The 26,851-nt window shown below is 37.5% G+C and overlaps 1 protein-coding gene and 1 long non-coding RNA gene across 5 annotated transcripts in view; one reads left to right on the top strand and one right to left on the bottom strand.

Annotated features, from left to right (window-relative positions):
* The window catches only part of Sgcd (sarcoglycan delta), a 973,571-nt gene that overhangs the window by 26,429 nt on the left and 920,291 nt on the right, over nucleotides 1-26,851 (top strand). The gene's annotated exons all lie outside the window — the stretch shown is intronic.
* The window catches only part of LOC116078612, a 16,840-nt gene continuing 13,544 nt past the window's right edge, over nucleotides 23,556-26,851 (bottom strand). Inside the window, exons 2-4 of the long non-coding RNA XR_004113608.1 lie at nucleotides 25,675-25,859; nucleotides 24,911-25,012; nucleotides 23,556-23,787 (exon numbers count right to left, since the gene is read on the bottom strand). This is a non-coding gene — a long non-coding RNA (uncharacterized LOC116078612). The remainder of the gene's footprint in view (nucleotides 23,788-24,910; nucleotides 25,013-25,674; nucleotides 25,860-26,851) is intronic.

Genomic DNA, 26,851 nt, shown 5'->3' with positions numbered 1-26,851 from the left:
CCTTCTACCTCTGATAATGTCTGAACACACTTATTTTTTTCATATATAGCTATTCATTTATAATGAATTTTCTACCAGATTGAATTACTCAGGAGATGATCCTCAATTTGTTAAGGTTTATGGTCCTATTGTGCAGAGTACTGGGTATGTTCAGAGTAGTGGTGCAGTTGATGACTATAAAATAGATGAATAATTTTTGTCTTTTGTCATTTTTCCTTCTTGTAGTCATGGACAAAAATCAATAGAGTTACAAATTGGTGATTTAAAGTTGGAAATAATTTTCATCACCTTTTTGATATAGTTACCTTGTCATTTGGTAAATTGCATGCTGTGTCTGCAATAGTTGTGACCTTGTACTTTGGAGTAAACCAGGCTTGGGGTTAGATGCCCCCTTTACTTCCACTGGCTCTATAAACTACCTACCTCATTTTTTTCTAATCTCTTAAATGGTGCTACCAACAATAGAAAGCTGATCTAACTTATTTATAATGTCTATGGTTAATCTCAGATGAGCATACATAATTATGATTGGATTAGATACACATAATTATGATTTTATTTGTAAAAAGTGCAAGGTCTTAACTATGGAATGTTATTTTAGAAAAGTGTGAAGGTTGCTTGCAAGTATAGATGGGAGAAATCTAAGATTTGGCTTTTATGGGAGACATATTTTCACGATTAAAAACTGTCTCTTGTTTCTGGGTGGCAGATGTTATTTAATTGTAGAAATCAATCATTTTCTTCTAGCCCCCTCCCAAATCATTCTCACATTGACAAAGACATACATTTTCTAAATTTCACATGAGGTCTCTTTATTTTCAACAGTAAGCCCCAGATTTGTAGGGTGGAAGTATGCTAGTATTTACAGGGTGGTTTATGCAGGTCTTGAATCATAGTTAGCCACCCAATAAGCACTAGCTAGTGCTGTTATTTTTATCATTGTTCATCAGCCATATTTTAAGTTGCTTGTAAGTAGATAAATCTGATGCAAAAACCATTACTTGTGCATAAGAAATGCAAGCATTTTGTATGGTTCAAAATATATTAGTTCCTTCCCCAGCAAGCTATCCAAAGAGTGGCATTCAGGTTCATCTCAAATATTAGGCTTGAAAGCTTAGATAGAACTTGGCATGGCTTGTGCTGGTGTATGGGATTAGGGAAACCACAAAATTTGAGAAGGATTGACATCCAGCTGACCACTCTCCAAAGCATCTCAGGTCTTGGGTATGTCTCCTGTTTCTAGCATAAGTACTATAAGCTGATAGTAGTACTGTAGCAGATTGGTCTGTTTCAGGAAATTTATGCTCCATATAATGTGATAGTTAATATCACATTTGTCCCACAGGCTTGGCTCACAAATTAGGAAAGAGGAGCCGAAAGCCAATGTGTATCATTCTGCTGATACTTCTTGTGCTTCAGACTCCACTGTAGAGCAGGGTGGTAGCAAGGGTGTTGGTCTGGGAGACTGGAAACCTGCACTTGAGCTACCAGAAAAAAAAAACATAATTGAATTGTAGAAGGTTTTGAGCTTAGACATCAGAGTTAATAATGAGCTAGTGTTTACTGAATAGATATTATAGCAAACAGTACACTAAGTGATTTGCTTATGTTATAATTTATTTAATTATTGGAATAGCCATGCAAATTAAGCAATATTTTCCCTCTTTATATGAGGTGGGTACACGCTAAATGTTTTGTGTATATCATTTAATCTCTCTTACTTTTAATGAGGACAGTGATAATAATATCCTTGGACATGGAAATGCAGAACCTTGGAGAACTCAAGCTCATTAGATAGTTACTAAGTGGCAGAGCACAGTGGTTTATCCACTATACTCTCTTATTGCACATGCTGCTTGGACTGTACATCATTTTAGGCAGCCACTTGTGGTATCAGGGTTCACATTATGTGTACCAATTCCCTGTGTCGTCCTATGTACTCCTTATGTGGTCTTCCGCAACCTTCTGGGTCTACCCAGATGTAGTCTGGCACAAAGGATCTGTAAATACATTAAGTGGAAATTCCTTATAATCTTGAGGTTTTTCCCTGAGCTATGAACAGAGACAGGGTATGGTAACTGTGAGAAAATAATTTTCCTTATTGCCAATCAGTTCTTAAGACATGTGCCCCCTGCAGCCTTTTCTACTTGCTGCAAAGGGGAGTCTCTGTGTCTACCTTGCTGGTGATGGATATCATCAGGACTCTTACAAGGTGATATAAGTGGAATTTCCAGAAAGAACTTTGAAAGTATGGTTTCCTGTTTCCTGTGGCTAGACTGATTGATTGACTGTGGCTTTCTCCTGTTTTATGGATACAATGACTCTAAAAAACTACCAGCTTTCTGTTTTATGGATTACCCTTTATAGAGAATTTTGTGGTCAGTTTACTGTGATATTTAGTCATAGGATTGAAGTATTAGTGTAGGATTGAATAAAATTTATAAGATTAGTTGGAATTTCTAGTTTGTTCAAAACTCTACTAAATATTTGCATAGAAATATTTAGACATTAATCTTCACTGGGCAAATACTTTCAGTAGCATAGGCAAAAGGATGAAATTAGTATTTTAATTATATGTAATAAAGGGCATGACTATATTGTATATAAATCTCATTCACTTCCTGCTCCTTCACCTCTTCTTTCTGTTACTTAGTCATTGGACTCTTTTTATTTTTCTCATCCTGCTTACAGAATATTACAGCCTTCATTGTTTATATGGAGGCAGATTAACTATACACACACACACACACACACACACACACACATACACACACACACATATATGTATGTACACACAGACACACACACAACACACACATATATATGTATACACACAGACACACACACACACATATATATATATGTGTGTGTGTATACACAGACATGCAGATACATATACATATACATGTACATATACATATGCATATACATATACATGTACATTTTGGATGTTAGTAGTTTGCATTGTTCACCAACCAAGTCAATCCTGGTAATATGTTCCACATCAGGAGGCAAATGGCCACATTTATTATTGATTAGTGAAGTATATTTTATTATACATCGTTCCTTTCCCCTCGTCTTCTATACTTAATGGACTAGTCAATTCACTTCAACTTTTGTCTTTGTGCTGACCTCCTAATGTTAGTTATCCTTAGCTTATTTAGCTGAACACCGCCTAAGCCATTAGCTCTGCTGCTAGGATAACTTTCCCATGAGCTACTTTTGCTGTGCCACTGCTCATAAGATTCACCAGACTGGTTTAGGTCCAAACAATTTATTGAAAGGGACCGTCACAATGGTCTTTGCTATCTCTATCTTCATGTTTCTATGATCATCACCATCATCTTCACCAGCATTTACACTATGGTTCTTCTCATCCTTCTTACCACCATCCTCTTCATTATTTTCCCATTAACCCTACCCGTCTCCTTATCACCATCCTTCATCCTCACCATCATCAGGAACCATCATCTTCTCCATCTATCTCTTCATCATTTCAACCAGCTTTCACCATTATTAATTAGCACCATCCTGTCTGTCACCATCACCATTATTGTTATCATAGTTCTGTTGCGTATCATGAGTGGCGGATGCTCATTATGTAACAGAAGTAGTGCTAAGTGCTGTTCCTAACTAATTTATGTTACACAGAGGCACAAATATTATTTTTCTTCCTTACAGATAGAAATCTGAATATTAGGAATGTAAATTTACCCCAAAATTCTTGAGCCTTTGATATGGCTATACCAAAATGGTGTAGCCTCTACTTTTGATGTTCAAGCCCAGACCATATAGTTATGTATATATATAGCTAACTACACTGTTTGTTCTCTTCCTGGTTATTTTCTTCTTCTAATTCCTTGATAGGCACTGGCAAGATTGTTGAAAGAGGGGCATATATGTATATGTATGCGTATGTGTATGTATATGTATATAGGTATATGTATCATTATGAACAGGGACTGCCCAAGTATAGTGCTAACTGCTTGGTTATATTGTCCAGTCATATCTGTATTGTAGCTTATCTTTCAGAACCCTAAAACAAAGGCATCCTAAGGAAATTATGTTTGCTGTTTTTTATAGTGGAAAATCTTGCACTTTCCAGATTGTTCTATATATTTACATTGCTATATATTTATTGATATATATCAATACATATATATAAATACATATATATCAATAAATCACTTTATTGATAAAACATGTAATATAGTGATTTTTCATCTAATAGTTAGCTCTTTATTTCTTTTCTCTCCTATTTGATAATAGCAACAAATATTACAAAGAACATAGAAATCATATAATCAGAAACACAGCAAAAAGGAAAGGAGGTTATTGATACCTAGTGTCTTCTTTCATCCTCCCCATATGGGCACCCTAATCCTAGGTAAGTGCTACTCTGTGCCCACAGCAAGACTTGTGTATAACTGAATGATCTTCACATTGTTTCAAATTACAAATTACATTGTTTCTTTGGTTTTATTTTGCCTAGATTTAATTCCTTAATTAAACCCTTATTTGGGAAGTGAAAACCATCATAAATGTCTTAAGGTTTTGATTATCTTGTTCTCAAGGCATGCTCATAATAATGAAGTGCCTAATCTCAAGGCTGGAAGAAGTGTCTAATCTCTGATTACAAAACTCTCTTCCTCATTTGGGAAGTCAAACCACTTTAGATGCTATGTCGTCAGAGCCTTGAAAGTGAAAAGAAGAAAGCAGAGGGCCTAACACTCAAGAGTGAAAACAGAAAATAACACAAAACAAAAGCCTAAGTATTCTGAAGTGATGTTGTAGCAGGCATGAAGAAACAATGAGCATCATTTTGTGAACCAAGGTATAGAAAGTTGATCCTGATAAAATTTCCTTGACTATACAATTGTATGATTCCAGATTTTGGTCTTCTACAATGTTTGCGTTTCAAAACAACTATGTGGTAACCAACTATGTTCAAGGGCTATGTTGTCCTGACTGGTGCTTGTTTGGTTTTTTGTTTTGTTAACTTGACACAAGCTAGAGTTATCTGAGAAAAGGGAACCACAATTGACAAAATTCCCTCATAAGACTCATATTTGGAGAAGCTTGTAGGGTATTTTCTTAATTTGTGATTGGTGTGGTAGGGTCCAGTTTACTGTGGGTACTATAATTCCTGGGCTACAAGTATCACCTGATATTGTGTGATATAAGAAAGAAGGATAAAACCAGCATAAGGAAAAATCCAGTAAGCACAGTTCTCCATGGCATCTGCGTAAGTTCATGCCTTAAGGTTCCTGCCTTGAGTTGCTGCCTGGGCATCCCTCAGTGATCAACTGTGTTCAGTACATGTAAGCCAGGTACACCCTTTCATACCCAAGTTATGTTTTATCCCAGAAATAGCATCTCTAACTCAGACACAAGTGTTTTGTAGGTGTATCATGTTTAATGGCAAAACCTAAAGAAGTCCACACAAACACAAACACAAACACTGTTTTGTGCCTTCAAAACTGAGATCATAGAGTAGGACAGTATAATACATAATGAGAATGTACACATATGTTGAGGTTTGAAATTTTCCAGCATACATTTAAAGTTGAAATAGAAAGGTGAAGAGCAGACTGTGTAAAATGATGCTTTTGTTAGGAGATAATCCCCAAACACTTTGTAAGTCAATCAATCAATCAATCAATCAGACAATCAGACAATCAAGATCTTTCTGTTTGTATATGTTGCTATATACAAACTTATACAGACTTAAGGAAACTTTTAAAATGTATGAAAGTCATCTATGTAGTCAAGAAATATTTATTGAATGGCTGGTGTATCCTAAAAGAACAGATCCTTGTAAGAGTTGTAAGGCTTGACTCTTAGAAATGTAAAACTACTGAGATTAACTAGTTAGTAAGAAAATATATGAAACACAATTCTAGAAAGTTCCAAGAGCCTGAAAGAATTAAAAGCAAAGTTATTAATTGAAGATTAGTGGGGATCATCTTATACTTTATATGACAAAGCAAATGCTCTATGGATATTCACACCATAGCTATCCTCCAACGTAGTGCCTCATAACAAACATTTATCTTATTTATCTGTGGCTCATATACTTAAGTGTAGTTCTGATGGAGAAGTTCTGCTTTAAGGTTTGGGACATGAATGCTTGTGGTCTGCAGGCTATGTTTAGGTCTTCTCTGTGCTTCTTCATTCTGACTAGCTTCTCAGAGAAGCTATTTTCTGACAGGTTATCAGAGTGCTATTGAGCCAGATTAAATTTCTTAAGCTCATCCAAGACCCTTATATAAGTCAACATTGCTAATATCTCATTGACTAAATGAAATCAGTTTACACACATTAGATAACTCAAGGGTAGAGATAAGCCAAGATAGAAAACCAGGGCTCCCTGATAACTAGTAGAAACTTTTTTTTCAGCTATGACTGGGGAATGGGGTATGCCTTTGCAAGAACAAGCTTTGGGTTTGCTTAATAGGCTAGACATATTCTTTCAGTCAAAGCTGATATTGAATGAGAGTTATGTTAAAGTTTTGTAAAAATGCTTAGATTGGTCCGGCAATGTAACACAGGGAAAAAGGCTGTCAATCCTGACAACTAAAGTTCAATCCTCAGAATTCACTCTGTAAAAAGGGTTGACTCCTGCAAATTGTCCTCAGACTTCTACATATGACCTATGACTAGCATGCATGTACACTCTAGTGTGTGAGTGCACAACGGCTGGATATATATATATATATATATATATATATATATATATATATATATAGAGAGAGAGAGAGAGAGAGAGAGGTACATAGATAAATACATACATACGATAGCATGTGTGTAATGTGAAAATGGATTGGTAAACACAAGGAAGATACATAGATAGGTACATAGGTGGTAGATAGATAGGTAAGGCTCATTTGGCTCTGAGTTTGACCTGAGGTCCCAGTTTTGCTAGCATAAATCAGATCTTAGGAACAGAAGTAATAAAATATACTTGCTTTGTTATTTTGCTCCTTGAGTCCTGTCCAAACTATTCATGACATTAATGCCTACTTGGTGATTGTAATATTCTGTAGAGGTTATAGGGTCTCATCCCTAAGAGCTCTCTAAGATAATTACTGTCATCCCCCTTTTACAGCAAATTGAAACCAAAGGGATTGTTCATGGCCATAGATAGAGCAGATTAGAACTGGAATCTAAACAGTTCCATTTTCTGTAAGTCTAGAGTCTTTGATTTTAGTGGATCTTACCAGCTAGACTGTTCTCTGCTCGTTCTCCAGAAAACAGGACAAGCTTGACTCAATGCCCCATCTTGTTGCATACATAGTTTCAGTTTGTCTCCAGCAGGCCCCCTGCCCTATACTCTTGCTTTATGAACACATACAGTCCTCTGCAGATGTAAATGCTAAGAATTATGTCTGACCACATATGTCTGTGACTTGACTGGTAGATGCTTATGTATGCAGGTCAGTGTGTGCTGGATGTACTTTCTTTGGGATTCAGCCTCCTGCTGTGACTTAGACCAGGGTGTCTGTGAAGACCCTCTGTGAGGCAGGCTGAGGACAGCATGTCAATTACCTCTACTCCCTCCAAAGATCCATTCTGTTCCTGTAAATAGAGAAACAGTTACATCTGCTCCTCACCCAGCAGGGCCCATATTGCCAGTGGCATCTTGTCAAAATGAAGGCCTGTCTCTTGTATTACAGATAATGCAAGACAAACTACATTTTCTACTTCCTGACAATACGATTTGCTGAGGATAAGGTCCAGGGAGAGTTCTTGTAGATTTAGCCTGACTTGAATCCTGTTATCAGGAAGATAGATTTTATAGATCGTTTCTATTAAGGTAAAGGACAAGAGGAGTGGTATCTTTTATTCAGCTGGAAGTACGATAGCATGTGTGTAATGTGAAAATGGATTGGTAAACACAAGGAAGATACACAGGTATGAAGGCTACCTTAAGAACATGAGGCTAACAGATTCTGTCTTACTTACCTCCCACTTTACTGCAGCTCAACTTGCATTCATGCATATGAGTTAGCATACACATGCAAAGTTTGCCAGGCAGTATGAAGATAAGTGATGAAGATAAGCTGTTTTGGAGGAGGTGGGATTTAAGGTACCCCAAAAGAGATTGCATATTATGTTCTAAGCATATATATATATATAAATTATATAATTTTCATAATTTGTATAAGTAGCAAAAAAACCCAACAAATCTAAGGACATTTACAAATTAAGCAAAGAGCAAAAGGTGAAAGGCTTCACATACAGGAAAGATGGCTAGATAAAGGTACCGACTGTGGCTATACAAATTCTCTGGACTGATTCTTGTACCTTACTACGTAGTGGCCGAGCTACAGACAAAGCTAGATTTCTCCCTTTCCACTCAATCCCAAGATCTCTCTTCATGCCTCAGTTTCCACCCTTGATGGTGCTTTGGAAGAACAATTTTCCTCATCTTCACATCTTCCACATTCCAAACCAAACACCTCCCAGACACAGCTACTCCTTCCTTTCTAGCCTTTGCTGTTTGGCAAGACATTGTGCTGGCCAATGCCATGGCCTTCTTCCCAGTCTCCATCCATTACAGATCTGTACTGGCAGCAGATCTAGCCTCCTAAAGCACACAAGTAATCTTTTTTCCATCTTGATTACAAACCTTAAGTGAATCTCTTAGTCATGGGATAACTACCGAGTGAGCTGCTATTTTGAGTTCTCCTGACCCCGCACAATGAGGCGCATCGATTGCAGCTTTAAGGACTCTCTCTGTAGATTCCTCTCCCTAATTGAGCCACGATTTATGCCTTTTCTATTTTTTCCCTTCTAATACTTGTTTCTTTATATTTTTCCTATAGAACAAGGATTTAAGATCCACTATTTTATGTTGTAGCTATTGCAGTTGAATTGATCTTTATTAATCCAGTCCACTATAGCATGATTTCTGCATAAATATTATTGTATCACATCTGAGAACAGGACAGTGTGTAGCACAGACCGTCACTCAATTCCTGCCAAGGTTCAGAATAATTGCAAGGAGACAAGAAAATAATATTTTAGAATTTGAGAGGAAATTTGGGGTGAGAGGAAACTTGGGCCCAAGAGGGAGTATAGTAGCCCTGGTGGTGAGGCAGGGACAGAGAAGAGTGGGCTTAGAAAATATGTAAGCTGAGGAGAAGGTACATAAGTTGTACTCAGAGAGCTTAAATGTTCCTTGGTGGAAGAATATTTCAAGTGGAGACTATCATAATATAATGTAAGACTGTATTCAGGGACATAAAAGGCAAAACAACCACAAACCCAAACAAATAAAATAAAGTGAAGAATCATCTTGGGTAAGTGTCTGAAAGAGGAAATCAATTAGAAAAATCAGTGTGTGGAGTGGTAGCAGATGATGGAGAAACCAGGAATCCAAAAATTAGGATTTCAATGCCACATAAAGAATTTGTGTTCTATCCCAGTACAGCCTCATGGTGTGTGTGTGTGCGTGCGTGTGTGTGTGTGTGTGTGTGTGTGTGTGTGTGTGTGAAGCAGAAAGGTAATGTCTATCTTGTCTATCCAGCATTGCAGTTTTCTTTAATATTCCTCTTAGCACCTGGCAGGACGTCCCAATCCTGAGTGTTTCTGTGTCGTGTATGCTGCATTATTGACTCCCATGGCTGTGATTAAAACCTAACCACAGTTCAACAGCAGTTGAGTCTAGTCCTCTTTATACATGTTCTTATCCAGCAAGCTAGCTATGGATATAAAAAGATATTTTTAGCAATCTGTTTTCAGTTTATTAGTTTAATACTTAGTGATAGCTCTTCAGATATTTGAAACTTTCAGTGAAAGGAGTTCGAGGTTTTCTTCACCAGCAAAATTGTCTGTTTTTCATAAAAATATTTAAGTGCTCTTGTAGTCCCTCAAAGAACTCCATTTTTCAGTGCTTTAGAATATGTAATAGATATTTGCAGTTTATAGATGTAGAAAACAAGGCTTTGGAAGTTGTGCTATTTGTTCAAGGGCACCTATTTAGATAATAGTCATTTTCTGAGTCTCTACCTTGCTTGGACGCATTACTACTCTTATTTTATTAGGGATTATCTTCTATTTAGGTTTTTATGTAATACACTGTCATTGAAAGGAGGTGACTAACAGCAATTTATTTTCTTTCAGTGAAAAGTACCCATTTGATCTTTAATTTTTAATTTTTCATAGTTTCATAAGTATATATTATGTGTATGATTTCAGTCATTTTTATGTCCCTAGTAAAACTTCTTTCCTCCCATTTATGTTTTCCACTGAAATGCCTCTTCTCCCAGAAACCCCCTCATACTTTCATTTCTTTCAGTGTATATGTGACCCACTGGGTTTAATTAGGGTTGATGAAACTAAATGAGAAATTTACTTCTGTTTATTTCTTGGCTTAAAAGCAAAATACTGCTCAGAAATCATTACTGCAGATGAAATTAAAATTCAACTTTAGGAATGGTTGCTTTCCTTGGTTGAAAAGGTTCCTTGAGAAGTAGTGATGGCATGAGGGACTGCAGGGTTTTCAGAACTAAATGCATATCTGGGCTCTTCTCAGGAAAGAAAACAATCCTTGTTTGGCCAATGGATAGAGGGAAGGTGGTTTGTAGTATATATGTCGGGGAAAAAATACAACCTGTGAATGAGTAATTTGCTTTCAGGGTAAGGGAGAGACAGAATGATAGGCAAGCATCTCGTGGTGAGCATGCTTCAGAGGCTTGACGTAGTGAGCATGCTTCAGAGGCTTGACGTAGTGAGCATGCTCCAGAAGCATCACGCGGTGAGCATGCTCCAGAAGCATCAAGCGGTGAGCATGCTCCAGAAGCTTGAGGACCCCTTACAGAAGTCATTAGCTCCTTACACAAAATGTGCATGGAACACTTTTTGATATCTTCAAGGTTCTGTCATTTTACCTTCACAAAAAAACTGCCAGTTTTCCAGGAGGGATGGCCTTAACTGGAGGCAACTGAGTCAAGCTGAGAGAATGAAATGGTGGCATCAGATTGGTTCAGCGAGAACCGGACATGCAGGCAGTGTGAGAGGCCCAGAACCCATGATTCTAACCACACCCTGTTTCTAGGTCCTCTGTTCTAGCAACGTCTTTCCCTCTGTTGTGTGTTGGTGTTCTTAGAAATAAACCAGTAGCTTTTAAACCCAACCCTCCCCTGTACAGTAGACAATGAAGATAAACAGTAAGTTGTGAAGACCGGTTTTCCATTTCTTGAACAAACTGTAAAAGTCTCTATAAGGCCGGCCAGATGACACAGCAGTTAAAGGCATTTGCCATTCAAACCTAGTGGTTTGAATTCAAGTCCCTGAATCCACATAAACATGAATGACTGACTCCACAGAGATGTCCTCTGACCGCTCCATGTGTATCTACATTGTGATATAGATGTGCCTCTCCCATGCACTAATTAAGCTTTGGAGTTATTACAATATTTCAGGTATAGTACTTAGCATGTAGGGTCAAAGGTGAACAGGGTCTGGCCACTGCAAAAGAGAATCCTCTAGAGCGAGGATGTCATAGTTGCAGAGGGGTGATTACGCCGAATAGGCCTAAGGACTTTGTAGCAAACGGTATAGAGGAGAAAAAGCAGGGAACTTGTCCAGGAGTACCTCAAAGATGGTGTACTAAAGGATGCTTTTCCATGAAGACTTGAAAAATACTTGTGGTGTAGCGCCTTGTTCTAAGTTTTGGCTTGACTCAAGTAAACAAAGAATGGAAGAAGGATTCATCAGTCAGGGAACAGCTTGTGCAGAGGAAGGCAGAAGGAAAGGCAATCATGTGATCAGAGTATAAGATGAAACTGGAGAGGCGATGGTTGTCAGTTATCTAAAAATGCCAGGGTGGAGAGGAACATGTTACTTGTCTCTTCACCCCAGTCTCAGTTACAAACTGTAGCACGTCCATAGTTCTGGCTCTCCTGGAACTCACTCTGTAGACCAGGCTGGCCTGGAACTCAGAAATCCGCCTGCCTCTGCCTCCCAAGTACTGGGATTAAAGGCGTGTGCCACCACTGCCCAGCATCTATGGATATTTTCATCCTAAATGCTACATGAAGTTTGGACACAGATCCTTACAACTATGCCTCACTTCTTAAATGCTGCTTTAGGATTTTTCACCTTAGAATTTATCTTTTATTAGACAACTAGCATTTTTCATGCTTTAGGATCTTGGGTTTTAACGTGGTCCACCGTCATGGTCCAATTTTCACTACCACATGCTTACAGGAAGGTAGCTTCACTGTTTTATTTTAAGGCTACTTGAGAGAGATATTTTCTCACAGTTTTGCAGCCATTGCTGCCCATCTGTGTGTTAGTTCTGAGTTGGAGGTCACCTAGGGGTCTCTTAAATGCACTATTTCCTATTTGAGATACAAACAGGAGCAGGAGAGGCCATTTTCCCTTGGCCTATGCTGTAGACAATTCCTCACAAATATAGCTGCTTTCAACAATGTATATTCATTCTCTTACTAGATGTAAGGAGTCTAAAATGTTATTTTACCAGCCAGAACCTAACATGTGTAAGACTGTTTCTTGCCGGGCAGTGTTGGCGCATACCTTTAATCCCAGGAAATGGGAGGCAGCACATAGGAGAGATGCAGATTTCTGAGTTCGAGGCCAGCCTGGTCTACAGAGTGAGTTCTAGGACAGCCAGGGCTATACAGAGAAACCCTGTCTTGAAAAACCAAACAACAACAAAAACAAACAAACAAACAAAACAACAAAAATCCTGGTTCTTTTTAAAAATTATTTTATTTATTTACATCCCAAATGTTGCCCACCTCCTTGTGACTCCCAAACAGAGTTCTTTAACCCCCCAACCCCCTTCCTCTCTGAGAGGGTGCTCCCCTACCCCTAGGAATCTCACTTCCTGGGGCATCAAGTCTCTGCAGTGTTAAGTGCATCCTCTCCCACTGAGGCCAGACAAGGCAGCACTCTGCTAAACATGAGCCAGGGCCTTAGAACAGCAAAGGGGACAACATTGGGAATGTAAATAAATGAAACAATTAATTTACAAATTAGTTTAAAAAGATCAGTCTTAAACACTTTAAGTTCACTCTGGTAAAATAATATTTTAGACTTCTTACATCCAGTAAGACAATGAATATGCATTGTTGAAAGCAGCTATGTTTGTGAGATTTGTCTACAATAAAAAATTAGTTCAACATCCTTAGTCATCATGGAAATGCAAATTAAAAGTACCCTGGGATTCCACGTTAATATTAGTTCTGTTTGGACCCTTTTGGGATGAAATTTTTTTCTTTGCCCGTTACTGCATCTAGCGATTGCTTATACCTTGTGACATGCTTTTCCTCACCTTCAAAGCCATTCTCATCTCTCCTGCTTTTCCCACGTGTCTCTCACTGTTACTCTGTAATGGAAATACCTATGAATAATCAGAGTCACTAGACAATCTAGAACCATCTATCCCCCACCCCATCTGCTAGACTTCATCTTAAAATATCCCTTTTACTATGAGAAGTAACATTCACAATTTCAAGGGGCGAGATCAAGAGAGGTTTTGGAGTGGTGGTTCTTTGTTTCTGTTCTTTGGGGAGCAGCCCGGTTTATAAACTATAAAGCATCAGCTTTCTCAGTGCTCCCTTGACCAGATTGATGCCACACACACACCTCTGAGGTTGAAGGTTGTTTGTATACAGCTTTTCCAGTGTGCACTCAAATGTTTCTGAATTTACCATACAGAGATATGTCATGAAGCCATCCCGTGATTTAAGCATAAATCTGTTTGCCAGAGATGTTTAGGAAACAGCCAACAATGAAATTAACGTTTAGTGTGAGCATACCTTAATAACATCAGAGGAAGTAAAGAGCCAGAGTGATTGATTTCCAATGATGCTCATGAACTTTATTGCTCTCTTAGGGCATGCTGTCTACTCTATATTAGAATGATTTGTATACCTTATCTGTCTCCTTTCTAGACTATAAGATTCTTGGGAACAAAATCCTTTTCTAACGGTTAGTCTATCTGGTAGAGTACAAAAATGTTATATATGTATAAATTGTATGCATTAACTTTTAAGAGTGCATTTACAAATCCTAAAAATGAGTTTCAGGGCAGAGACAAACCTTAGCCAAAATTAGACAACTAATAAGAAACAGTGCTAATATTCAAATCCTCTGACTTCTGTGCCCATGCTTTATCAACTCACTTTATCAACCCTGTTATGATCTTTTTCACTACTACAGTATGTGCTGAACAAATCATAATTATTGCTTTATAGCTAGCACAGCATATTACATGCATTATTTCACTAGATCTTCATTTAAGAAAAGATAGGCAACCACCACCTGTTTCTTGATGTTAGCAATGTGCAAACAGGCTCAGGATGGCCAAGTGTATGCATTAATTTACCTATTCAAGTTTCATTATGTAGACATTTGTTGAGACTCCATGAGATGCTAAGCTTGGTTATGTCCTAGGAGACAGTGGTAAGCCAAAACAAAGACCTGCTCCTTTATAGTTCTTATGGTATTGGATTGTACATGCTGTGTCTACTCTAAAGAATTTTAATGTTTTATAGAAGCAGATTATGAGCAACTGTCAGGAAAACTAGACACAAAATTAGATCAATGTACAGTATCAATGAGTTTTTTGATTCATATTAAGAAAATACCTCTTCAAATAAGGGAAAACATTTATTATTTATTGGCTCACATTGCTAACACAAACAAGCAAAAATCAGTGGTAGTAAATGTATGATTCTAGGTGAACTGAGAGTTATATATGATATTCTTAGAACTTGGTTAGATATATTCTTTATCAGTTGGTTCCCTTTGGTTATAAAGATAGCTATTAGACAGTGATTTGCTTTTATTGTTGGACCAAGGGACATAGAAGACCATTCTATCCTGATGGCTCTAAGAATTATAGTTCCTTAGGAGCTCTTGGTTTGGCTCTGTTTAAATAACTTGTCAAAATATCACTGCCCTGGGCCCCAGGATGCTCTGGTTGGTACGACTATGTACTGTACTTCTTCCCAACCCCCTCCTACCTCAATCATGGAGGGAGCAAATTCTCACATTTGACATTTAAAAGATAAATTTATGAAAAGCAAAATTTCAAACAGGTGATGTGAGTAGATATTCCCTACAGAATCACCTAGTTAATGCATTCAGTAACTCTGCAACCTGATTTGGGTGATTTTAAGAGTCAGCACACTATGCATAGTGGTATGATAAAAGCCAAGGGGCTTATGTAGAAAAACAAGGCCCCAGATACCATAATCAAAAGCTATCAAATGGCATATGAAATAAAACATAGAAATATTATAAAGTGATACCACAACTTTATTCATTGATATTTCAGTAAATATTGTAAATCACCCTAAAAAAGAGCTGCAGAATGTTTTGGGAGCTGGGCAATGGGAGAGGTCCTGCTTGGGAGTCTCTCTGAAAGTGATGCCAAAGTGTTACCAACCTTTGCTCTTCTGTGCAGCCTTCAGGTTCTAGGGTATGCTTTCCTGCTTTCTAACAAAGGTCTCTGAAGTCATTTATAGTTTTTACTTAGTTTGTCAGAGATGAAAATTTGGTCCATGGAAAAGCTACCTTCTTCAGTTAATTTCCATATTGCTGCCAGAAATCATCCCTAGAGTTTTCTCATCTATTCCTGAGGTTTCACCCAGTTGAAGTGTTTAGAAATTTGTAACAATGTTTACAATTAGCCAAGCTTTCTACCACCAGGTTTGAAAAGAACTCTGGTCTGGGATTTGGCAATTTCTGCTTAAGACCTCTTTATATATGGTACTTGATATTTCATCATGAGGAGTGCTGTGTCTGTCTTTCTTTCTATTTGATATTCATTCCATATGCTCAGTGGGCTCCATAACTCTTCTATTTGCATTGGCCTTGGTTCTTATTGAGTCTAAGACATGTGACATTGTTCTAGCAATACACTTTCTCTTCTCCCATTCTCTCTTGTGGTCTGCAGTGTGGATCTCCTTATGCCTGTTGCTCAGGAGAGAACCATGTTCTTCCATTTCTTTAAAAATGGTTTAAATTTTCTCTCAAGACTTAAAAATTTTCTTATTTTGTAGTTCTTGGCATTTTTGAATTCCTATTGTTAGATATGAGTGGGATATTGAAAGATTTTTTTTCATATTGAAAGGTTCACAAGTGTCAAAGAATACTGAGACGCCATGTTGTAGGATAAAACACAAGGTGACCTGGTGCCTGGCATGTTTCCTACATTTTGGGTTCTGGCATAGTTCTCTATGTTTCTCTATATTTTTAATATATGAAATTGTTCATATGGAGTTGCAGAATTCAGCCAGTGCTCCAATTATTTCCTGATGTCAACTCCATTACAATACATTTTCCATGTCAAAGGAAAAGATAAACACAGATTTGACTAAAACAGAAAAGAGTCAGACCCATGCTTATGCTTCAGCTACGTTTTTCCATACATATCAGGACCAGTAGAGCTACAGTCACAACAATCTTCACTTTTAAAATATAATTAGATGAATTTTAATATAGTGTTGCAGTTTGGATGTAGAATGATTCCCAAAATCATGGCAGGTAAGATTTTGGTCCCTAGCCTAATGCTGTTGGAACATTGAATCCTTTCAGTAATAGGGTATATTGAGACTCTGTCTTTTAGGGTCTCATTGGGGTGAAGAGATGCCATGATCAAGGCAACTCTTACAAAGGAAAACATTTAATTGGGGCTGGTTTATAGTTTCATAAGTTCAGTCTGTTGTCATCATGGTGAAAAGCATGGAAGCAGGCAGGCAGCATGGTGCTGGGGAAGCTGAGAGAGTTCTACATCTTGATCCTAAGGCAGCTAGAAGGAGTCTGTCTTCTACAGGCAACCAGGAGGAGGGTCTTTTCTGCCCTGGGTAGTAAGCATAGGACCCCAAAGCATACCCTTACAATGATGTACATCCTTTACCTATTCCAACAAGGCCACACTTTCCAATAGCGCCACTCTACATGAGCTATTTATATTCAGAGCATCATAGATGCTGTAGACATTAGTAAATGACCTAGAAAGGGATACTGGGGCTCCTGGATCTTTTCCCCTTCATTTTGGTTGCTATGAAGAGGGTGGACTTCCTCCAGCCTGTGCTCTTGCTTAAACATGTTGCCTTACCATTTTACATAAATCTTTCTATATAAATTCCCAAAACATTCTTCCAGGGTGATGAAACTACTGTGGTCCAACCTGAGTAGGCTTTCCATGTTTGAATCTCTTACTCTGTTCACCAGTGTCTCTATTCTGGTGCCTCATAGAGGGTGAGTTCCTAGGTTATGGTGGGCAGGATGACTTAGTGGTATCTTAGAAGTTCTTCAATTAAGACTTTTTGTTATGTATCTTTTATTTTGCCTCCATTGTTAATTTACTTCCAGTGTTGTACCTGACATTTCATAAGAAGGTATGGTTATGTTTAAGAGAAGATATGTTTTATATCTTTTCCAGTATTTTGGATGCTAATTGCAGATATCTGAGCTTTGCACACATATCAATACATATCAAATGTTTTTTCTTGGTCCCAACAACTTCTGTCTCCTTTATAACTTATTTCTCTTTAGTTTTTTTTTTTTTTATACAATGGTTAGGTTCATTCAATCCTCTTTATAAACTTACTCTGAAATACATATTGCTTTTGTTCTTCAGGTAGTTAGTTTGTAGAGTGCGAAGTTTTAATTACTTAAACACTTGTGTTCTATGGATTTTATGTTATCCTTTGTGACTTTATTTAACACTATCTTTGACATAGGTCATAAGCTTCTCTTATAGCATAAGCATGCCATTATTACACTGTGGTTGATAGTATGTAGCCTTTGCCCCTCCCAATTCATTTTTTATCATTATAAAAATTGCTGCCTGTGATGAAAATTCTGTACATGTCCCCATATTTTTCTTTGTCTTGAAAATAGATTTTTTTTTCTCACAGAATGTATTCTGATTATGGCTTCCCCTCTCTACTCATCCCCCTCCACCCAACCTTCTCACCAATCCAGATCCAACTGCTTTCTGGTGTCATTAGAAAACAAACAGGTTTTTGTAGAATAGTAATAAAACAAAATAAATCAGATAAAAGAAGAACTAACACATTGGAAAACAATAAAGCAAACCAAGAGAAGTAAAATAATCCAAGAGAAATCAGAAGAAACCTGTTGGTATACTCAGAAATCCCATAAAAACACTAAACTAGAAGCCATAGTATATACACAAAAGGAACTATAGGGTAAAAAGAGAGAAGAAAAAAATATAAATTACATTAAATTTAATTTAAAAAGGAAAATCCCTAACAGGACATCGTGAGACAAGGGCCCTCCAGAGATGCTTTTGAGTTTGCTTCCTGCTGGACATGAAGCCTACCCTTAAGAATAGTTTGTTTCCCCACTGAAACTCCCTTGAAGAAATTTTAATTTTTATTTGCAAAGGGTTATCAACTGGAGGTAGTTTTGGGAAAGGGATAGAGACAAATGTCCATGTCTCCTTTTAGCTCTAATACCCCCATCTGGTGCAGACCCCCGAAGGTCCTGTGCATGCTGTTCCAGTATCTGTGAGTTCATAGGAGCTTCAGTCTTGTTGATTTGAAGGGACTTATTTTCATGGTGTTCCCTATCCTTCTGGCTCTTACCCTCTTTCTGCCTCCTCTTCTGCGAGGTTCCCTGTTCCCCGAGGGGAAGGCTTTGAGGGAAACATCTCCTTTGGGCTGAGTGTTCCAAAGTCTTCTATTTTCTACATAATGTCTGGCTGTAGATCTCTGTATTTGTTCCTATCTGATGCAGGAGAAAGCTTTTCTGGTGATGGTTCAACAAGGCACTTATCATATTTATTTTTTTCTGTCAGGGTCACCTCAGTCAGGATGATTCTGATTTTTCTAGTTTCACTCATGTACCTATGATATGTTACATTCACACAATGGAATATTACTCAGCCATTAAAAGAAAAGAAATTTGCATGGCCCCATTAAGAAATTATGTCTGTCTGATTATCATCTGTGAGACTCCTGGGACACCCCACATATGCTAGTGAAAATTACTAGAATGACCGCTTCTAAATAGATGGTATAACTTTGATTGCCCCATTGTATCCTGTGGTGCTGTGTTATTGACAATATAGGATGTGATGAGATATTCTATTTGCCTTTATGGTGTGTGTGGTATGGTAGGGTATTAGTTTTTCTTTTTAATGTAAATTTTATTACTTAAAATTTTTGAATAGTTCTACAATGCATCTCAATGTATCCAATTCCCCTAATCTCTGTGGAGTTCTTATATAGCCCATCTCTTTCCCAACCTCTTTATGTTCCCTTTTGAAATTATAATGTATTAATGACAATTCACGCTACCTATCTACACAGGGTGTGTGTGTGTGTGTTTGTATATGTATGTGTGTGTGTGTGTATGTGTGTGTGTATGTGTATGCATGTGTTTGTATGTGTGTGTATGTGTGTGTGTATGTGTATGCATGTGTTTGTATGTGTGTGTATGTGTGTGTGTGTATGCGTGTGTGTGTATGCGTGTGTGTGTGTGTATGTGTGTATGTGTGTGTGTATACGTGTGTGTATGTGTGTGTGTATGTGTGTGTATGTATGTGTGTGTATGTGTGTATGTGTGTGTATACGTGTGTGTGTATGTGTGTGTATGTGTGTGTATCTGTGTGAATGTGTGTGTATGTGTGTGTGTATGTGTGTGTGTGTATGCGTGTGTGTGTGTGTGTGTGCACACGCATGTGCACACAGATGCAGGGGGAGGGTTGGGGAAGGTTCATGCACTGGGACATAGAAAGCCTACTGGTGGTCCCTGACCCAAAGTAAAGTAACCTCTTTTTCCCAGGACTGTGCAATTACTCAACTAGCGGTAGAGCCTTAGTAGTTCCTTCCTGAGTCATGTTGAGATTTTCAATGTGCTTGGACTTGAGCAGGTCTGCTGGTAAGTAATTATAGCTGCTGTTAGTTCACGAGTACAACTATGCCCTGCTCCGTGAATAGAATTTCAAGCACAGTCCTCTACCTCCTCTTTTCACATTCCTTTTATCTAGTCTTCTATTCTACAGTTCCCTGAGCTGTGATGAAGGCCATATTGATATAGATGTCTTGTCTGCAGCTAGGTACTTGCAGATGCCCATTCTCAGCACTTTGACCAGGCATCAGTCTCTGCTTCAAGTAGTACCTACTGATATGAGATGCTTCTGACCAAACATGAGAGGAGCACTAATCTGTGGGAATAAATACAAATATTTAGAAGGCAGTTTGAGTTTAACAGTATGGACATTTAGCAAAACAAGAACAGTAGGGTTCTGTCCCATAGACTGACCTCACAGCCATACATTTCAACCATATTAAGTTCTAGGCATGTATTTTCTTCTGTGGAGCCTCATCTAGAAGTTAGGATTCCCTGCCCCCCACACACACATCTTCCCCCTCTCTCTCTGCACGTTTCTCAGTGTCTCATCATTATTTCAATTTGTATTCAAATAGATTATATTGAACCATTTCTTCATATCTCCTGAATACTCATACCTCCCTTTATTATTTGACTGATTAGACACTTTGGTGTAGTTTTAAATTTTAATTGTATTTTTTTTTTTAACAAAGGATTCATTTTATTTTTATGTATGTGTAAATGTGTGATGCATGTATGTGGGTGGGCATGCACGATACAGTATATACATGCAGATGTCAGAGAACAACTTTATGGAGGTGTTTATTTCCTTCTACCTTAACCCAGGTTGCTAGGCTTGTGTGGAAAACAATTTATTCCCTGATCCATCTCATCAGTCTCTGTCCCAGTTTTCTGTTTGAGCTTTTTCTACTTGGGCTTGTATGTTCCTCTACCTGGTAACAGAGTAGAGATCAATGCATAGAGAAAATACCTGTGTCTTTCTCCTAAACAACACAACACTGTAGAAAAAGAAACTGGGGAGTCTTTGTGGTTCTCAGAGTTGTATCATGTTGCCTTAGATATCAAGGTAAATTTTATACATTCTGGCAGGAGTTGATTTCAAATGCTTAGAAAACACTCCCTGTGTGGAGCCAATTAAAATAGTGACATGGACCATGTGTCCTTATTCTTACTCTGTGTTGGAAGTCCTGTCAGAGTTTCTGTGTCTTAATTGGCTCTATTTGAAAGAGAATTTTGAAATCCCCTGCTGTAGTATCAATGCGCTTATTTATCCCTTGAGTTTCCATCTGTTTCCTCGGCAATTGCTGCTAAGAATCGCTTGACTTGCCTCTCTTGGGAACTGAGTGTGGTGGCATTTGAACACCTTAGATGAAGCAGAATTCCATAATGACAGGAGGTCAAATGCAGCTCCATTAGGCACAGAGGTGAAAACATGATTTCTAGAAATGTTCGATTTAGTATGAGTGATACATTCCTAAATTGGCAATCACTTCTAGCAATAATTTTCAAATTTTCCGTGCATACAACACATTTATCTGAGCTGATCATTTGAATGGAAGTAAAGATGACCAAAGATTCAGATCCAGGTGACATCACATGGCATAATGAGTTTGACATCCTTGGGATGTGGCTCAGACTTTGGGGAAGGTATCTGCAATTATCAGAGTGCTGTCTTGACCTCCTCACTTCGGAGCAGTTGTCTGAGCAGTCTAAATTCTGTTGTCTTCCTGTTCAAATATTCATCTCTTCTTCTTTACCAGGTTGGTTCCTTGATCCTTAAGGATACTGGAGGCCCTTATATAGATGCTAAAGTGTATTTCTTATCATACTTTCAATCATCTCTAACTTACTTACATTTAATATAGTATAAAAGCTATATAAATAGTATAGTGTATTGTTTAGAAAATAATAACAAAATTTTGAACATGCTAAGAACAAATATTACTTTTTCAAATATTTTTATATGCATAGTTGGTTGAATCAATAAATATGGAATTTCATACATGGAGGACTGGCTGTGTATTTCAAATAAAATCATTGCATAATATCTTCAATTATGTATTACATACCCTGAAAAGTAAAAATAAAATTTTTAACACCCCCAAAAGACTAAATCTTTTCTTTGAGATAAGTCTAAACATCCTCCAACCTAATCTTTTTAAAACTGGAGAAATTAAGGCTCAGAGAAACAAATCTATCAAGAAGCAAGAAATCCATTTTAATATATCTCTTAAGTTTTAGAAAAAAATCTTTGGGGAAAAAAGAAATATTTCTTTACTGTGATTTGCTTTGAGAGCTTTATGATCAGTGAGTAACAGAGTCTTATAATTATATCAATATCAATTGTCATCCCAACAAACCTTCAGTTGAAAGGATATGCAAAGACATTAGATTTTAGTGGGATTTATATTCTGTGAGGTCTTTATAAACATATTATAATCCAATGCATTTTAAAAAGTATCTTGAAATAATTATTCTAAACCTTTTTATTTCTTAGGCTAGTTGATCTTAAGTCCAGTTCAGTCCAACATCCTAAAAGAGTAAGCAAGAGTACAGTTGACATCTTATGGTTGTATACTGTGGAGTTCAGGATTCCTTATGCACCTCCTATGTCAGGGATTCCATGGAAGAGAAGAGCAGGGTGCATTGAGAATTAGATGACTGTTTGATAAACTCTAGATTCTCCAAATTCTTGTCAATGACTTTTGACTTTTATTTTTCTTTTGAAAGATCGATTATTTGGATTTATTTATTGAGTTTAGACATACAAATATTTTGTCTTCATGTTTATATGTATGCCATATGCATGCCTGGTGCCCATAGAAGTCAGATGAAGGTATCTGATCCTCTGAAATTAGAGTTTGACTAGTTATGAACCAGCATACAGGTGCTGGGAACTGAACCTGAATCCCCTGCAAGAGCAACAGGTAACTGCTGAGTCATCTCTCCAGACCCTTATTATGAATGGATTGTGTAAAAGATTTCCCTGCATGAAAAAAAAAATATCTAGAGGCTATGAAAAGATTTAAGAAAAAATTCTTTATTCCCATCCATCTTGGGAGCCAAAAAGTTAACCAAGGACTCCTGAGTTCATTTTCAGTACTGATTTAGTAGTCATTTCAGAGGCAGTTGTAGGACTCTTAATGATCTAAGTTCTTATACTAATGAGAGCTTTCTCCCAATATTCTAAAGGACAGAAACTAACACCATCAACCAATTTTTAAAACATGTATATAGGAAAATCAATTTTAGTTTTATTCAAATAAAACAAGAGGATTCATTCAGGAACTAAAAAAAAAATCACAGGAGGTGGGGGAGAGGGGGAAGAATGCATGCATACTTTTTTTTTAAGCTTTGGTTTTATCATTTAAAATCAGAAAATACATAATCTTCTAAATCAGTTTGAAATTTTAATGATACAATATATGCATATTATATAAGAACATTCATTTGTTATATATAAATGCATACAGTTGTTATAGAACTGTATGTGTTTACTGCAGAGAACACTTTGTTACAGAACTGATAGTATTGTGCAATATACTATTAAAATTTGGAAGGAGCGAAGAAGGACACCTGAAGAGACTTCAACAGTGTGCAAAGGAATTTTTAAAAAGTTTAGAACTTTATGTAAATTGAAAGGTAATGTGATATGCTGCAAGAAAGTATTTGTGAAAAGCAACTTACAGAAGAAAGGTTTTATTTTGGCTCCCAGTTTGAAGGTACAGAATCATAGCAGGGAAGGTGATTGGCTTCATTGTGTCTCTGGTCAAAGCGAAAGAGATCAATGCTGGCGCTCAGCTTGCTTCCTCTCTTTCATGTAGTGCAGGATGGCAGCCCTTGGGATGGTGCTACATATCTCAAGGGTAGGCCTTCCTTCTTTCCTCAGTTACATCTATCTGGAAATAGTTCACTTTTCTAAAAAGACAAGTTTTTTCAGAATTATTTTCTGAGGGTTGGGAACCTGCCTGAGATTCTGAGATTTTGAGATTGAGTCTTGGGTTTTTTAATTGAAGTGCCAATTTTAATTTTAATAACATACTCACACACACACACACATACACACACACACACACACACACACACACATGAGTGTAATTCCTTTAGAGGCCAGAAGAACATCAGATCCTCTAAAGCTGAGATCACAAGCAGTTGTGTGAGTAGTTCTGGGTGCTGGGAAACAAATGTGAGTCCTTTGTTAGGACAGTAAGCACGCTGAACCAGTAAATCATCTTTCTCATCTCCTTTGGGGCTGTTTTTGATGATAAAAATCTAGGTGATAGTAAAAGCAGTCATTAAAGATATTCTATACTTATCACATTAGTAACTATTGAAAGATGATAAAACTAAGTAAACTAGATCAGAAGAAATTTATAGTCTCAAACAAATAATAATAACATTTGTTCATGTTGGATTTGATTCATTACAAAAAGAACTTTATAACAATAATCAAGCATGTCCCTCTCTTGACTTTAGTCTCCAAGTGAGTATTAGCTAGACTAATATATTAGCCTCTCCCTGTCTGGAAATGAAGCATGGGAATTATTTTCAGTAGGATGTGTGGTAGGCAGTAATGAATAAGTAGAAAGAAGAACACAGTTGGAAGCAGAGAATAGGTCTGAAAGGAGTAGGAAATGGATATGATGAAAATACACTGTATGTATGTATGAAATTCTCAAAGTATTAATGAAAACAGTATATTAAAAACATTCAATAGCTAGAAGTGGGTAGGGGAAACTGAAAGAGAAAATTACAAAAGATAAAGAGTAGACATTATCATGATATTCTGGTGCTTTTTCTTCGTATTGTCTGTGCCTTGAGTCTCCCTGTTACATAGTTTAGATTTCATTATAATATTTAATAATCACGAATGTAGGCTTCAGGCTTCTATTCTTGGCCATGGCTTCAGTGTCTGTCCTGAGAGGAGATCAGAGATTTGAAGATGGAGAAGGCAGGAACAGTACTGATAAGTTAGTGAGTAACATGGGTCTCTGGGAACGGCTGACTACTGTTCATGCGTTAGAGTGTTGGTGTCATTTACCTGCAGGACGTCCTGTGAGGCATTAGGATAGAGTTTCCTGAGAAAGTGAGACATTGACTTTGGACAGGGAGTGAATTTTCTGATCTTGTCTGAAGACCTGCACTTAATGAAAGAGAAAACAAAACAGAATTAAAGTGTATTGAATAAAGTTGGAGAATAGAAGAACATCAAGAATTCCAGAGAAAATAGTAAGCCATGAGTCTAGATATCTAAGTTTGTTTATTGCTAGAATACAACACCATTACCAAAGCAACCTAACAAAAGCATTTACCTGGGTTTATAGTCCAAGAGTGTTAGAGTCTATGATGAAAGAATGAAGGCATAGATGCAAGAACAGCAGAGAACTTATGTCTTGAACTGCAAACAGGAGGCAGACAATACACTAGGAATGGTAGGAGCCTCAAAGCCTGCCCCTAGTGACACACCACCTCCAACATAGCCACATCTCCTAATGCATTTCCCATATAGTTCCATAAACTGGGGACCAAGTATTTAGATGTAAAAGCCCGTGAAGCAATCCTATTCAAACCACCACATTTTGATAAAAAAGTGAGAGCTTCTGAGATAGTGTAAGGAAGTATCATAGTCAGTCTCTATATTCTGATTATGAAAGTATCACCAAGAATAAAATCTTGCATTCACAATTGTTAAGTACTCTGAAGATCTAAACTACACAACAGGGAGACTTGAGGCAGAGACAGTATGAAGAAAGGACACAAAAAGTACACTTGAGTATAGCCAGAAGAGACCAAGAAGATCATTACCTTGTTGTAGAAACTTTTGATACCTTTCCAGGCCCTGGAGTGATGATGGCACAGCTATAGTGTGCCTAACTTTTAGGGGAGGGGGGCATGAGTGGGTTGTAATGATTTGAGCTATGATATCAGAAGTCTTTCTTTCTCTCCTTCATGCTTTTATATTTTCTTCCCTCAATCCTTGTCTCTGGTACCTGCAGAAACAATATAAGTTTAAATTTTTCCAAAAATTTTAAAGATACCAACATACCAGAGTTGATAGAAAATGATGACAAAATATTGAGATTATACATAATATTTTAAGTTTTAAATATCCCTAGACCTTCTCTGTTGTAAGATTCTTAATACAATTATAATGTGATTCTATTGTTTCTCAAAAATAACAAAGGCTGAAATACTGACTGAAATGGAAATTTGTTAATTTACTTCATAAACACATTTACTATCACATAAAGCATTTGAAACTATGCAGGTCTCATGACTCCTATATCAAGATACATTGGCTATATTTTTTTATTTTTTTTATTAGTTATTTACATGTCATATGGTTTCTCCTTTCCCAGTTTCCTCTCCAAAAAACAAACAAACAAACAAAAACAAGAACGAAACCCTGTTGCCTCCTCCCTCCCCATGCTTGTCACCCTACCCTCTCCCACTTATTGGCACTGGCATTCCCCTACACTGGGGCACAGAACCTTCACAGGGCCAAGGGCCTCTCCTCCCATTGATGATCAGCTTTGCAATCCTCTACTATACACATGCTACCAGAACAATCAGTCCCACCATGTATAGTCCTTGGTTGGTGGTTGAGTCCCTGGAAGCTCTGAGGATGCTAGTTAGTTCATATAGTTCGTCCTAAGGGATTGCAAATCCTTCAGATCCTTTGGTCCTTTCTATAACTCCATCATTGGGAACCCTGTACTCAGTTCAATGGATGGATGTGAGCCTCTACACCTGTATTAGTCAGGTACTGTCAGAGCCTCTCAGGAGATAGCTATATTAGGCTGGCTTGTCCTTCCTTCAGTCTCTGCTCCATAGTTTGTCTCTGTAACTTCTTCCATGGGTATTTTGTTCCCCCTTTTAAGAAGGAATTAAATGACCAACCACATTTTGGTCTCCCTTCTTCTTGAGTTTCTTGTGGTTTGTGGGTTGTTCTTCCTGTATTCCGAACTTCTGGGCTAATATC

The sequence above is a fragment of the Mastomys coucha genome, unplaced genomic scaffold (genome assembly GCF_008632895.1).
Source record: "Mastomys coucha isolate ucsf_1 unplaced genomic scaffold, UCSF_Mcou_1 pScaffold5, whole genome shotgun sequence".
In the NCBI taxonomy this organism is placed as follows: domain Eukaryota; kingdom Metazoa; phylum Chordata; class Mammalia; order Rodentia; family Muridae; genus Mastomys; species Mastomys coucha.
The sequence above is the reverse complement of the archived record's forward strand: the minus strand, read 5'-3'. Positions and strand labels throughout refer to the sequence as shown.